This window comes from Rhinoraja longicauda, chromosome 4 (assembly GCF_053455715.1).
Source record: "Rhinoraja longicauda isolate Sanriku21f chromosome 4, sRhiLon1.1, whole genome shotgun sequence".
Lineage (NCBI taxonomy): Eukaryota > Metazoa > Chordata > Chondrichthyes > Rajiformes > Arhynchobatidae > Rhinoraja > Rhinoraja longicauda.
Genome location: NC_135956.1, coordinates 64,834,061 through 64,846,611, shown reverse-complemented (window position 1 = coordinate 64,846,611; position 12,551 = coordinate 64,834,061). Strand labels below are relative to the sequence as shown.

At 39.2% G+C, this 12,551-nt stretch overlaps 1 protein-coding gene across 4 annotated transcripts in view; it reads right to left on the bottom strand.

The window, feature by feature from the left end:
- Positions 1-11,487, bottom strand: part of oxr1a (oxidation resistance 1a) — a 279,319-nt gene extending 267,832 nt beyond the window's left edge. For all 4 annotated transcript variants that reach the window (XM_078397885.1, XM_078397884.1, XM_078397888.1 and 1 more), the window contains exon 1: positions 11,272-11,487. The gene's annotated coding sequence lies outside the window, so the exon portion shown is untranslated. The remainder of the gene's footprint in view (positions 1-11,271) is intronic.
- Between the last annotated feature and the right edge of the window lie 1,064 nt (positions 11,488-12,551).

The following is a 12,551-nucleotide window of genomic DNA, read 5'->3' as shown; positions in this document are numbered from 1 at the left end:
CACAATACCTTTCCTTGGCAGCTGATTCCTGTTCTCAGCTTGTACTTGGCCTTATTGTAGATGTCTGCATCCCCGCTCCTGTAGGATCTACCCCTGCAAGCATCAAAATGCCTAAAGTCAAGTCAACGCCTTGTAAAAAATTGAACGATTTGGTGAGAATGTACGGGAGTGATATATTCTCTACAGACAACTGTGTGCTGTTTTGCAAAGCATGTGAGAAAGCAGTGAATCATGAAAATAAATATTTTGTCTCCCAGCATGTAGAGACAGCTAAACACAAGTCAGCGGCAGAGAAACTGAAGGTGGGAAATACGCAAGCTTGTCTCTTCACTACATTTACTGCTGGCTCCATGCGGGTACATGGCTCTCTGCTGTACTCTACTATGCTGCAAATTTTGAAAAGATAAAAGAAATCGTTAACTGTTTTGAAGAGGAAGATTCTGCTGCAGTCAGGATCGTCAGTGAAATCATGCAGAAAAAGTCCTTCCACCGCGATCTTGTGTTTATTGCTTCCAATTTTGCAAACTTCCCACAAGCTATCACTTCCCTTGAGAAATGTGGCAAAACATTAGTGAATAACTTGCAGGTTTTCAACAAAGTAACTGACGATATTTGTAAAGTTCCTGGCGATGTAGGTAATGACATACAAGGAAAATGTGAGGGAGTGATTTTAGGTAACAAAGATCTTGAAGAAATACAAAACATAGCTAAAGTTCTCAAAGGTAGTTGTTATGCACAAGATATCGACATGAATATAGAGTCTGTAGCTTGTTTCGGGCATGCACCAGTCAGGGACGTTTTTACAGCATTATGGGCCCCCGGGCAAAGCAGTGTACTGGGGCCCCTACCGTTACTCTCCCCCACTCCCCTTTCCCTACCAGCCCCCCCCCTGTAGTGCCAGCGAAAAGCACTTACCGAAAAGCACTTAGCGATGGACTTAGGGTGTTACATTGTTGCGAAAAGCACTTACAGATCGCTGTGAGAAGCACTTAGTGACGGAAAATGTTGCGGAAAAAAGCACTTATTGAACCTACATTTTTAAAGTAGTATTTATTTATTGCAAGTCACTTAACATACACAGATCAGCATGGGGCCCCTATGCTCGTGGGGCCCCGGGCAAGTGCCCATCAGGCCCATGCGTTAAGACGGCCCTGGCACCAGTGACCTCAGCTGGGGTAGAAAGAAGTTTTTCACAACTGAAGCATATTCTGTCTGACAGAATGGCTTAGTTTAACACCAGATAATTTGAAAAAAAATGCTAGTAATTATGTGCAACCAGGCAACTTTGGTCATTTAATTTGGTATAACTTTATATTATCATTTTTAACCATGTTTTGGTGGTGGAAGTACATGTCTTTTTATGTCAATAAATGCCTTTTTCATGCCTTTTTTGTAATTTTATTATGCCTATTTGCCTGCCTATTTCAGAGATTTCTAGCGCCTAAACATCCTGACTCCAGCTGTAACAAATAACCCAAGGCAAATTCCATGCCCAATGGTGCTCCAAGTTTAGCTTTCCACATTTACCACGTTTTAAAATAAATTACTTTTCATTAAGTGATTGGACTGATCATTAGATTTAGTCGATCAGCAGATGTGTTTTCTCTTTCATGACACAAAATGTTTGCAGTTCAATTATAGTAAGAGGAACAACCAGACTTCAGAATTAAATGGACTGAGGATTTCTCTTCGCGAGATTCATCCCAAACCTTTTCAATATCAGTTTTTTGATTTTGGACTATAACTGTAAAAATGAAACAATCCGTATTAAGTAATTAGAGCAGAAGTGTTTAATGTGTATACTGCTGGATTTGAACAAAATCTAGCACTGAAATAACAAGTCATTATCAAACTAAAAATAATGACTATCATTTTGTTTGTGATGAAGTTCCTTTTAGAGCCAAATTTGACCCAGAAAATGCTGCAGCCTTTCAGTTTCCAAGAAGAATGGTAGGTAGTATTAATATTTTAGATAAATTACCTTTCAGGCTTTTGAGCCACTTTGCAGGATAAATGTGCAATATCATGGTTATGCTTGGATTGCCCCGTATTTTCACTGTTCATGGAACAAAACTTGAGAGGTGGATTCGCTTAAACTGACCCTTGGAATGGAAAGAACTGCAGATGCTGGTTTAAACTGAAGATAGACACAAAATGCTCGAGTGACTCAACGGGACAGGCAGCACCTCTGGAAAGAAGGAATGGATGACGTTTCGGGTCGAGACCCTTCTTCAGACTGGTTAGGAGTAAGGGAAACGAGAGATATAAACGATGATGTCGAGAGATAAAGAACACGTAATGAAAGATATGCAAAAAACTCATTCATTGTTCTTTATCTCTCTACATCATCATCTATATCTCTCATTTCCCTTATCCCTAACCAGTCTGGAGAAGGGTCTCGCCCTGAAATGTCACCCATTCCTTCTCTCCAGAGATGCTGCCTGTCCCGCTGAGTTACTCCAGCTTTTTGTGTCTACCCTTGGAATGGAGGATGATTTGTTTCCTCTCCGGTTGTGTGCATTCTGAAGTGGCTCATGAACCAATGTGAAAGTGCAAACGTTTTCCACTGATGAGACAGGTGGCAGCTGATGGGTAGTTTGTGAAGTGTTGTGTTTCTTCCATCATTTACACAATGCTGCTGGTGCTCACGGTTCTCAAAACTAATCAAAATGCTATTTCTTGACCTGCAGTGGACAGAGGCATAGTCACAAAGGAAGACAGCACAGAAACTTGCCCTTAAGCCCACCAAATCCATGCTGACCATCAAGCAACCAGTTTTACACCAATTCTATCCTCGTCCATTTTGTTCTCCCCATCTTTCCCTCAACTCCCACAACTAGCATTCATCTGCATGGGACCTTTTTTTCAGAGGCCAGTTAAAACCTGCAGAATTTGAGAAGTTGGGGGAAACTTATACACCCAAAGGAAACACACATAGTCACAGGGTGAACATGCTTCCTATAAATCGGTGCCATATATTAGGCAAGGCCTTCAACCTCCTCCACTCCAGGGAAAAAAACAATAACCTGCTAAATCTTTCCCTAAAAATTAATGCCTTCTAATCCAGGCAACATCCTAGTGAAAGAAGTATAAGAAAATAACTGCAGATGCTGGTACGAATCGATTTATTCACAAAATGCTGGAGTAACTCAGCAGGTCAGGCAGCATCTCGGGAGAGAAGGAATGGGTGACGTTTCAGTCTGAAGAAGGGTCTCGACCCGAAACGTCACCCATTCCTTCTCTCCCGAGATGCTGCCTGACCTGCTGAGTTACTCCAGCATTTTGTGAATAACATCCTAGTGAATCTCCTCTGCATTCTCTCCAATTCAATCAGTTCCTTCCTATGGGGTGTCAACCAGAACTGCATATTAAACATACATTTGTAAAGTTACAACATAATATTCCAATATATATACTCTCTGCCCAATCTTAGAAGGCAAATATGCCAAATGCCTTCTACATCACCCTTCAAGTAAACAAATCATAAGAAGTCATCGCACAATAAGGATCTCCTTAAGAGATGCTGCCGTAGATTTTCCCTTGCTCCTTTAATCATTTTGTATTCACTTCACAGGGCTAGATAATTGCTTTCTACACTTTTAATGGCTTTAAAATAGAATTGTGAGTCACCATAATGCTGCTTGCAATCATCAATTACATGGGTCACAGAGCAGCACCTTTGGGTTTCGAATATGGTGTTATATTAAAACTCTGACCAGACGATCAGGATCAGAGGATTCAAGACAGAACAGCAAAGAACCTACAAGAAGCATTTTATTTACACACGGGAACCATGGAAACTCTCCAGGGCAATCCTGTCAGAACATTCCCAGTGAGATCATGGCAAGGGCATGAATGCTGACTATGAACCCTTACATTTTGGAGAAATCTACAGTATGGTCAACTGCTTCTAGTTGCCTGCTCCTTTGGTAAAATAGATGAAGTTTCCTCTCCATGGCTAGCACTGCGGTGCAGGTAAATTGTGATCATAGTGGTGCAGCAGTAGAGTTGCAATTTGAGAGGGAGAAGATGAAATCAGATATGTCTATATTTCTGTTGAGCAAAAGTGACTAAAGATGCACGAATGAGTTGCTGGAATGACAGTGGAACAGCAATGGTAGGAATTTCTGGGATTAATCTGGAAGATGCAAGATCTTTTCATTCCAAACAGGAAGAAAGATTCTTATGGGAGAATGAGGAGACCGTGGCTAACAAGGGAAGTAAAAGACAGCATAAAATTAAAAGAAAAGGCATATAACATTGCAAAGATTAGTGGGAGGATTGGGAAACCTTTTTTAAAAACCAACAGAAGATAACTAAAAAGGCAATAGGGGAGAAAAGATGAAATACAAAAGTAAGCTGGCCAATAATATAAAAGAGGACAACATAAAGATATATAAAGAGTAAGAAAGAGGCAAGAGTGGACATTGGACCACTGGAAAATGATGCTGGAGAAGTGACAATGGGGAATAAAGAAATGGCAGAGGAATTCAATATGTTTTCGGCGTCCGTCTTCACAGTGGAAGGCACCAGCAACTTGATGGACATCCAAGAGAGCTAAGGGGTGGAAGTTGATGAAGTGGCTATCACTAAGAAGAAGGTTCATGGGAAGCTGAAGGTCAATAAGTCACCTAGACTGGATGAATTGCACCCCAGGATCCTGAAAGAGGTGGCTTTGGAGACTGTAGTGGCATTAGTTGTGATCAGTGTAAAATTGCAAATATTACTCACTGCTCAAGAAGGGAGTGAGGCGGAAGAATGGATACAATAGGCCGGTTTGCTTGACTTCACTAGTAGGTTTCTTTAGTCAGAGGGTGGTGAATCTGTGGAATTCACTGCCACTGACGACTGTGGAGGCCAAGTCAGTGGATGTTTTTAAGGCAGAGGTTGACAGATTCTTGATTAGTAAGGGTGTCAGGGGTTACGGGTTGAAAGTAGGAGAATGGGATTAAGAGGGAAAGATGAATCAGCCATAATTGAATGGCAGAGTAGACTTGATGGGTCGAATGGCCTAATTCTGCTCCTCGAGCTTATGAAGTTGCTACCTTATACGACCAGAGACTCAGTTTCAATTCTGACTGCGGGTGCCAGCAATTTGTCCTGGACTAGCCACATAGAACCTATAGCCAGGAAAGCACACCAATGCCTCTACTTCCTTAGAATGCTTAGGAAGTTTACCATGTCCCCCAAAACCACCACCAACCTCGACAGATGCACCACAGAAAGCAATTTATCAGGATGCATCACAGCATGGTTTGGGAACAGCTCCATCCAAGACCGCAAGAAATTGCAGAGTTGTGGACATAGGCCAGACCATTAGACAAACGAACATACCCTTCACTGACTCCATATATACTTCACGCTGCCTCGGCAAGGCCACCAGCATAATCAAGGACCAATCTCACCACAGTCACTCCCTCTTCTCCCCTCTCCCATCAGGCAAGAGGTGCAGAAGTTTGAAAACACATACCTCCAGATTCAGGCACAGTTTCTTCTCAGCGATCATCAAGCAACTGAATGGTCCTCTCATCAGCTACAGTGCTGTCCTGACCTCCCATCTACCTCATTGGAGAGCTTTGAATTATCTTTAATCAGAGTTCAATATAACATCTTACACTAAATTGATCAGCCATGATCATATTGAATGGTGGTACTGGCTCAAAGGGCCAAATGGTCTAGCCCTGCACCTACTTTCTATGTTTCTATGTAAATGTTGTACCCTTTATCCTGTATCTGTACACTGTGAACAGCTTGATTGTATTCATGTAAAGTCTTTTCTTTGACTGGATAGCATGTAAACAAAAGCCTTTCATGGTACAGTGCCCTCCATAATGTTTGGGACAAAGACCCATCATTTATTTATTTGCTTCTGTACTCCACAATTTGAGACTTATAATAGAAAAGGTCACATGTGTTTAAAGTGCACATTGTCAGATTTTATTAACGGCAATTTTATACATTTTGGTTTCACCATGTAGAAATTACAGCCGTGTTTATACATAGTCCCCCCATTTCAGGGCACCATAATGTTTGTGACACATGGCTTCACGGGCTGGCGTAATTGCTCAGGTGTGTTTAATTGCCTCCTTAATGCAGGTGTAAGAGAGCTCTCAGCACCTAGTCTTTCCTCCAGTCTTTCCATCACCTTTGGAAACTTTCATTGCTGTTTATCTACATGAGGACCAAAGTTGTGCCAATGAAAGTCAAATAACCCATTATGAGACTGAGAAACAAGAATAAAACTGTTAGAGACATCAGCCAAACCTTAGGCTTACCAAAATCAACTGTTTGGAACATCATTAAGAAGAAAGAGAGCACTGGTGAGCTTACTAATCGCAAAGGGACTGGCAGGCCAAGGAAGACCACCACAGCTGATGACTGAAGAATTATCTCTATAATAAAGAAAAATACCCAAACACCTGTCCGACAGATCAGAAACACTCTTCAGGAGTCAGGTGTGGATTTGTCAATGACCACTGTCTGCAGAAGACTTCATGAACAGAAATACAGAGGCTACACTACAAGATGCAAACCACTGATTAGCACAAAAATAGGATGGCCAGGTTACAGTTTGCCAAGAACTACTTAAAAGACCAACTACAGTTCTGGAAAAGGTCTTGTGACCAGATGAGACGAAGATTAACTTATATCAGAGTGATGGCAAGAGCAAAATATGGAGGAGAGAAGGAACTGTCCAAGATCCAAAGCATACCACCTCACTGTGAAACACAGTGGTAGGGGTGTTATGGCCTGGGCATGTATGGCTGCTGAAGGTACTGGCTTACTTATCTTCATTGATAATACAACTGCTGATGGTAGTAGCATAGTGAATTCTGAAGTGTATAGACAATCCTGCTGCTCAAGTTCAAACAAATGCCTCAAAATTCATTGGCAGGCAGTTCATTCTACAGCAAGACAATGATCCCAAACATACTGCTGAAGCACCAAAGGAATTTTTCAAAGCTAAAAAATGGTCAATTCTTGAGTGGCCACGTCAATCACCTGATCTGAACCCAATTGAGCATGCCCTTTGTATGCTGATGAGAAAACTGAAGGGGACTAGCCCCCCAAAACAAGTACAAGCTAAAGATGGCTACAATACAGGCCTGGCAGAGCATCACCAGAGAAGACAGCCAGCAACTGGTGATGTCCATGAATCGCAGTCTTCAAGCAGTCATTGCATGCAAAGTATACGCAACAAAATACTAAACATGACTACTTTCATTTACAGGACATTGCTGTGTCCCAAATATTATGGTGCCCTGAAATGGGGGGACTATGTATAAACACTGCTGTAATTTCTACATGGTGAAACCAAAATGTATAAAAATGGCCTTTAAAATCTGACAATGTGCACTTTAACCATGTGATTTTGTTCTATTACAAATCTCAAATTGTGGAGTACAGAGGCAAATAAATAAATGATGCATCTTTGTCCCAAACATTATGGAGGGCACTGTACCTTGCAACATGTGACACTAATAAACGAAACTGAGTAGAAACAAGCAAAAATAGTGCAAGTAGAAATGTTCTACAAAACAATTATATTTCTGATATCAATAGGCATTTCAGAAAGCAATGATTCATTAGGCCATTTTGTGCATTTTGCAAATAAATGTCAAACACACTTCCACAGAATAATTCCAGCTCCTCCAACTATGATGTGCATACCATGGAAGCCTTTGTGTAATCAAAGTGCGAGCAAATGATTCGCAACACACACTTTTGTTTTACTTGCACACAATAATTTTGCATGGTCAAGATTGCAGAGAACACAAGCAACTCACATTGAAGCAAGCTTTTATTTAAGAGCAATGGTTTATTTCTTCCTCTTTAACTGATAAGGCATTTACTCATTTGCAATGTGATTTTCCTTTTGTTTTCAGACACATTTTCCTTTTCCCAAAATTGAAGAATTTCTTACCCAGCTTTTCTTTTTTTAAGCCACCACCTCAGAAAACCTTCACCAGATTGAACTGGTAATTTGATGACTGTTTGAAGAGCCCGAAGTTTACACACAAGTTGGGAAGTGGGAATAATTTAATATTGGAGTTTGGCCAGCATGAACACAATTGATTAATGGTTTCCTTCTCTCATTGAAATTTCTATGAATCTTCACTGAGAAAATAGAACATTTTCTATTTTCAGTCATTCGATACCACTATGTCAGATTTTTATCTCCAATACATAGCAGGTTGAATAAGATTAAAGCTCCATTAACTCAATGTCGCTTAACTGCTGTATCAGTATCAACTTTGCGATTACTTAAAATTAATTAAGTAGGTCATGTCTATTATGGGAAACTTGTATGTTCAGTAGTTCCTTGCTAGTACATTTACCTGGTCTAAAATTTGCTTTACTCTTAAAGGACATCACACTAATCCACTGCACTATGAAATTAGCCTCAAAAGTGATTTAAAATAACTATAACCCAACATTTTTGAAAGAGAAAAATAGAAAAGGCATGCCCATGTAGAAAACAAATAGATAAGAAACAACAGAAATCAAACATGGTCTACTAAACAGTAATGTTCTTTATAATTCCTTCTTATAAACTTTTAATAACATTTCCAATTGGGTATCCCACAAGACTGTTCATACAAGTACCAGTAAAATGATATTATGATCATCATATGGTCATCTTTGGGAGAAATAGAAATTGGTCAAGTGCATGTAATTAATTAGACAAAATTGGTCATTGTTATCCTTTGACGAGATCTCAGTACAAATAAATAAAATTAGAATCTCAAAGAACTAATGGCATGGATGTCGTGTGGAGCAACTGAGGAATAGGGAACCATCTGCAGGTGATCAGAGGATCGGAATCACTGCAAATGAGGTGCGTAGATCAGCTAATCACATTGATAAATTCTCACACCCCAAACATGAAGGCAAAATGCAAGGACCACAGTTCATCTTTTAAATTTTTAGTAGATAAACTAAAAAAGTTACAATGCTTATAGGACTAAGGCAGTTGTTGAAATGTCATTTTTAAAAAAACATTAAATAGGTTACAATTTTAAATCATCCACTTGGAACAGAATACAGCACAGGTACAGGCCATTTGGCCAACAATGTCTCTGCCAAACAGGTTGCCAGGTTAAATTGATCTCTCCCACCTGCATGTGATCCATATTCATCATTCCCTGCATATCCAGGCACTTATCTAAAAGCCATATGGTCAAAAGGTCATAAGTGATAGGAGCAGAATTAGGCCATTTGGCCCATCAAGTCTATTCTGCCATTCAACCATGGCTGACCTTTCTCTCCCTCCTAACCCAATTCTCCTGCCTTCTCCCCATAACCCCTGACATCCATACTAATCAAGAATCTATCTATCTCTGCCTTAAAAATATCCATTGACTTGGCCTCCACAGCCTTCTGTGGCAAAGAATTCCACAGATTCACTGCCTTCTGACAATTATTTTTGAGTGACACACTGCTGATGTTCTGCAATAACAATTGCTTACAATGCCACACGAAGCTCAGCTATGTCAGCTAAACAAATAGCAACAAATTTTGTTAAAGCAAAAGTAGTGCATGTCAAGTCACTGATTCTATCTCATTGCAAAGTATATAACAAGGTAATGCCAGGGAGTTCCGACAATTTTGTTATCATCATTTAAATTCTGAAACATAAGTTGCTCTACACTGTGATGTTTATTCCATTTCACAATTTAATCAACAGATTACACAAATACTTCAAGTACAAGTCCTTCTTACAAAAGGAACAAACTTAGTCTGAACTTTTAAAATGGTGTAGAAAATAATTTTGCTAGCTGTGTTCCATGCAGTAAATTTTCAGTATTGAATTTAACAGAATCCCATAACTTAATATCTGCAATTTTTGACTTTTTTGGTTTTACCATTCACACAACATTTTTACATATTGATTAAATTCGGGCAGAAAAAAAATCACTTTGTGAAGTTATTAAGCTTCACACCTTCCGAGAGAAGATAATTTATTCTGATGAATGTTGCCCTATTATCTCTGGAGCCAGAAACATTTGGGAAAGGAGTAGTTGAACAAAATATATATTTTTTCTGTGACATTCAGTAATCTAAACAATTTGCGAACATTGATAGTCTTAATTTACATGCCAGTTATGGCCACTATATAAAGTGACAGGAGGTTTACCAGCAGGCAAGCAAGATTCAAACCTGTCAAGAATTGAGTGGAGAAAATTGCGGTAAAACAAACCGAACATAGGAGGGGAGTTACACAACCGCAAACAAGAAAGGTATTAGAATTATTTTTTCCTCCCCCTTCCTTCATCCACCCAATGAATAAATTGTTGGGCAATCAAATAAAAAGTCATTGTCAATTGTAATGATAATTAACATTTATAATGACAGGTATATACAGTTTGTGTGTGTGTGTACGTACGTACGTACGTGTACTATATATACACTATATATACCTATAGTGAAAAATAAAGTCAAAATTATGCCAGTAAGATTTACTCAAATTTAACTGACTGACTATAAGTGTATCAGATTTATTTCATTTTTAAATAACAATTTCATCAGTTATCTAACCACTGTCTGGACTGGACATCCTTAACATATAACACAAGTCATGACATTCAAAAATAATTACAGGATGTTATCTTTGTGCAAATTTTGGGAACAAACTAGATATTGTTTTGTAATTCAACAAACTGCTTCATTGCTGTTGCAGTATTATTATGTTTAGTATTCTAATGGTGCTGGATTCAATCTCAAGGACAATTTCCTCAGTTGGTTCTCAATATCTTAATGGCTAAACTTGGTAGAAGTTACAATGCTAACATTTTGGAAATCATTGTTTCAATTACAGTCTCCATTTATATGTAAAATAATTAAAACAATGAAATAGATCCTGTCAAGAAATTCTGCTATGATGTTCAGAGCTAATTTCTGAACAAAGTGTACTTTATCAAATGGGTTCACAAAAAAATGTGGATGATACAAGTAACATCATTTTCACTACATCCAGGAGCTATGAAATGCCGGTGGCTATGCATCTCATTCAATTATGACTATCTAATTAAAACAGTCAATTCTAATCATTCAGAATTAGTTGTCATCGGCAGCAGCTGACACACCTAACAGCGGACATACTATTGTACTGCAGCAATGCAATGGATTACCTGGAACATAACGAGTTCACCATCCATTGCACTACAATGTTCACAATCCCAGAGCACAAATATTCCTGCCTGATCCATGTCACTGCTTTTACGCGAGCTCTTAATATCATTTGCCACACAATTGTTAACAATCACTTACACATCAATAATGCATTAACCCGGTGCGTAATCCAGTGGGAGATAGCGACTACATCACTACTGTTTTCCAATCATACATCAACGTTGGCTGCCACTTATTTGCAATGCTGATGTACTCGTTACTCCCTCTCTCATTTCACTAACTTGCTCAAGGCCTGGACATTCACCACTTCACCAACTGCATCGCAGCTCATCTCTGCACCAGACATGCTCAGTGATGTGACTGTCTCATTCTGGAGTCTACCAAACTACATGCAGTGAAGGGGGAAAATTGGATTAACCCACAGCCAGGATAAAGGCACCTGCTTGTTGAAGCGCAGGCAAAAAGCAACAACAACAAAAATTAAACCTGAAGTATTTTTTCATAAAACAGATGATAGAACTGATGAATATTTGATTCTATGCAGCATTTTGGAATGTAAAATTGCGCTGTACCAGAAATGACAAACTAGATTTCCGAATTTAATTAAAGCTGCATGAATACTAGTCTCTCTTTCTTTATGTACAATTACAAATTTGCAAGTTTCTCAGTAAGCAAGAGCATTATCGAGTTACCACTTCTTTCTCTCAGTCTTCTAAGCTTAGGCTGAAACCGAGAAGGAATGAAAGCACATGTTCTGTTGTTGATGAGTGGGGATCATTGTACGTTCAAACTACTTAGTCAGCAAAATTGAAGCTGACTTCCATTGCCAGATATCCTCTTGGCCTTTGAATTTCAACCCTAAAATGTAACTTCCATGTCGGCTAAATATAATAGCCAATGAAAATACACACTTGATGCTTTGGCAACACTGCAGGCAGCACACCTACTTTGTATTTGTCCACTCAGTAAATCAGCATCCAGCTAATCATGGCTAAATGGTCCACCACCAGAGGACTGATCTTGTGGGTGACAGGCCCGAGTTGAAGAAGAAAGGAAAAATAATGCAGATGCTGGAAATCTGAAATAAAAACAAAACATTTTGAAACTCAAAAATAGGTCATTCAGCAACTGATGAATGAGAAACGGTCATTGTTTCAGGTCCTGGACCCTTCTTCAGACCTTGTGAAAATGAAATGTATCAAGTTAATTTTAGGGAACAGAGGGATGGGGTGGGAGATGGGTGGAGCGAAGTGAATATCTCTGATATGGTGAGACTGTAATTGGTAGTTAACAGGAATTTAGATTCATTTTTTAGCTTCTTTGTCTGTGTACTGTGTTGCTGATGATAAAGCAATGGGACATGTTTAGCAAAATATACAAGAAAAAAGCTGAGCAAAAATAATAATGACAAGCAGAAA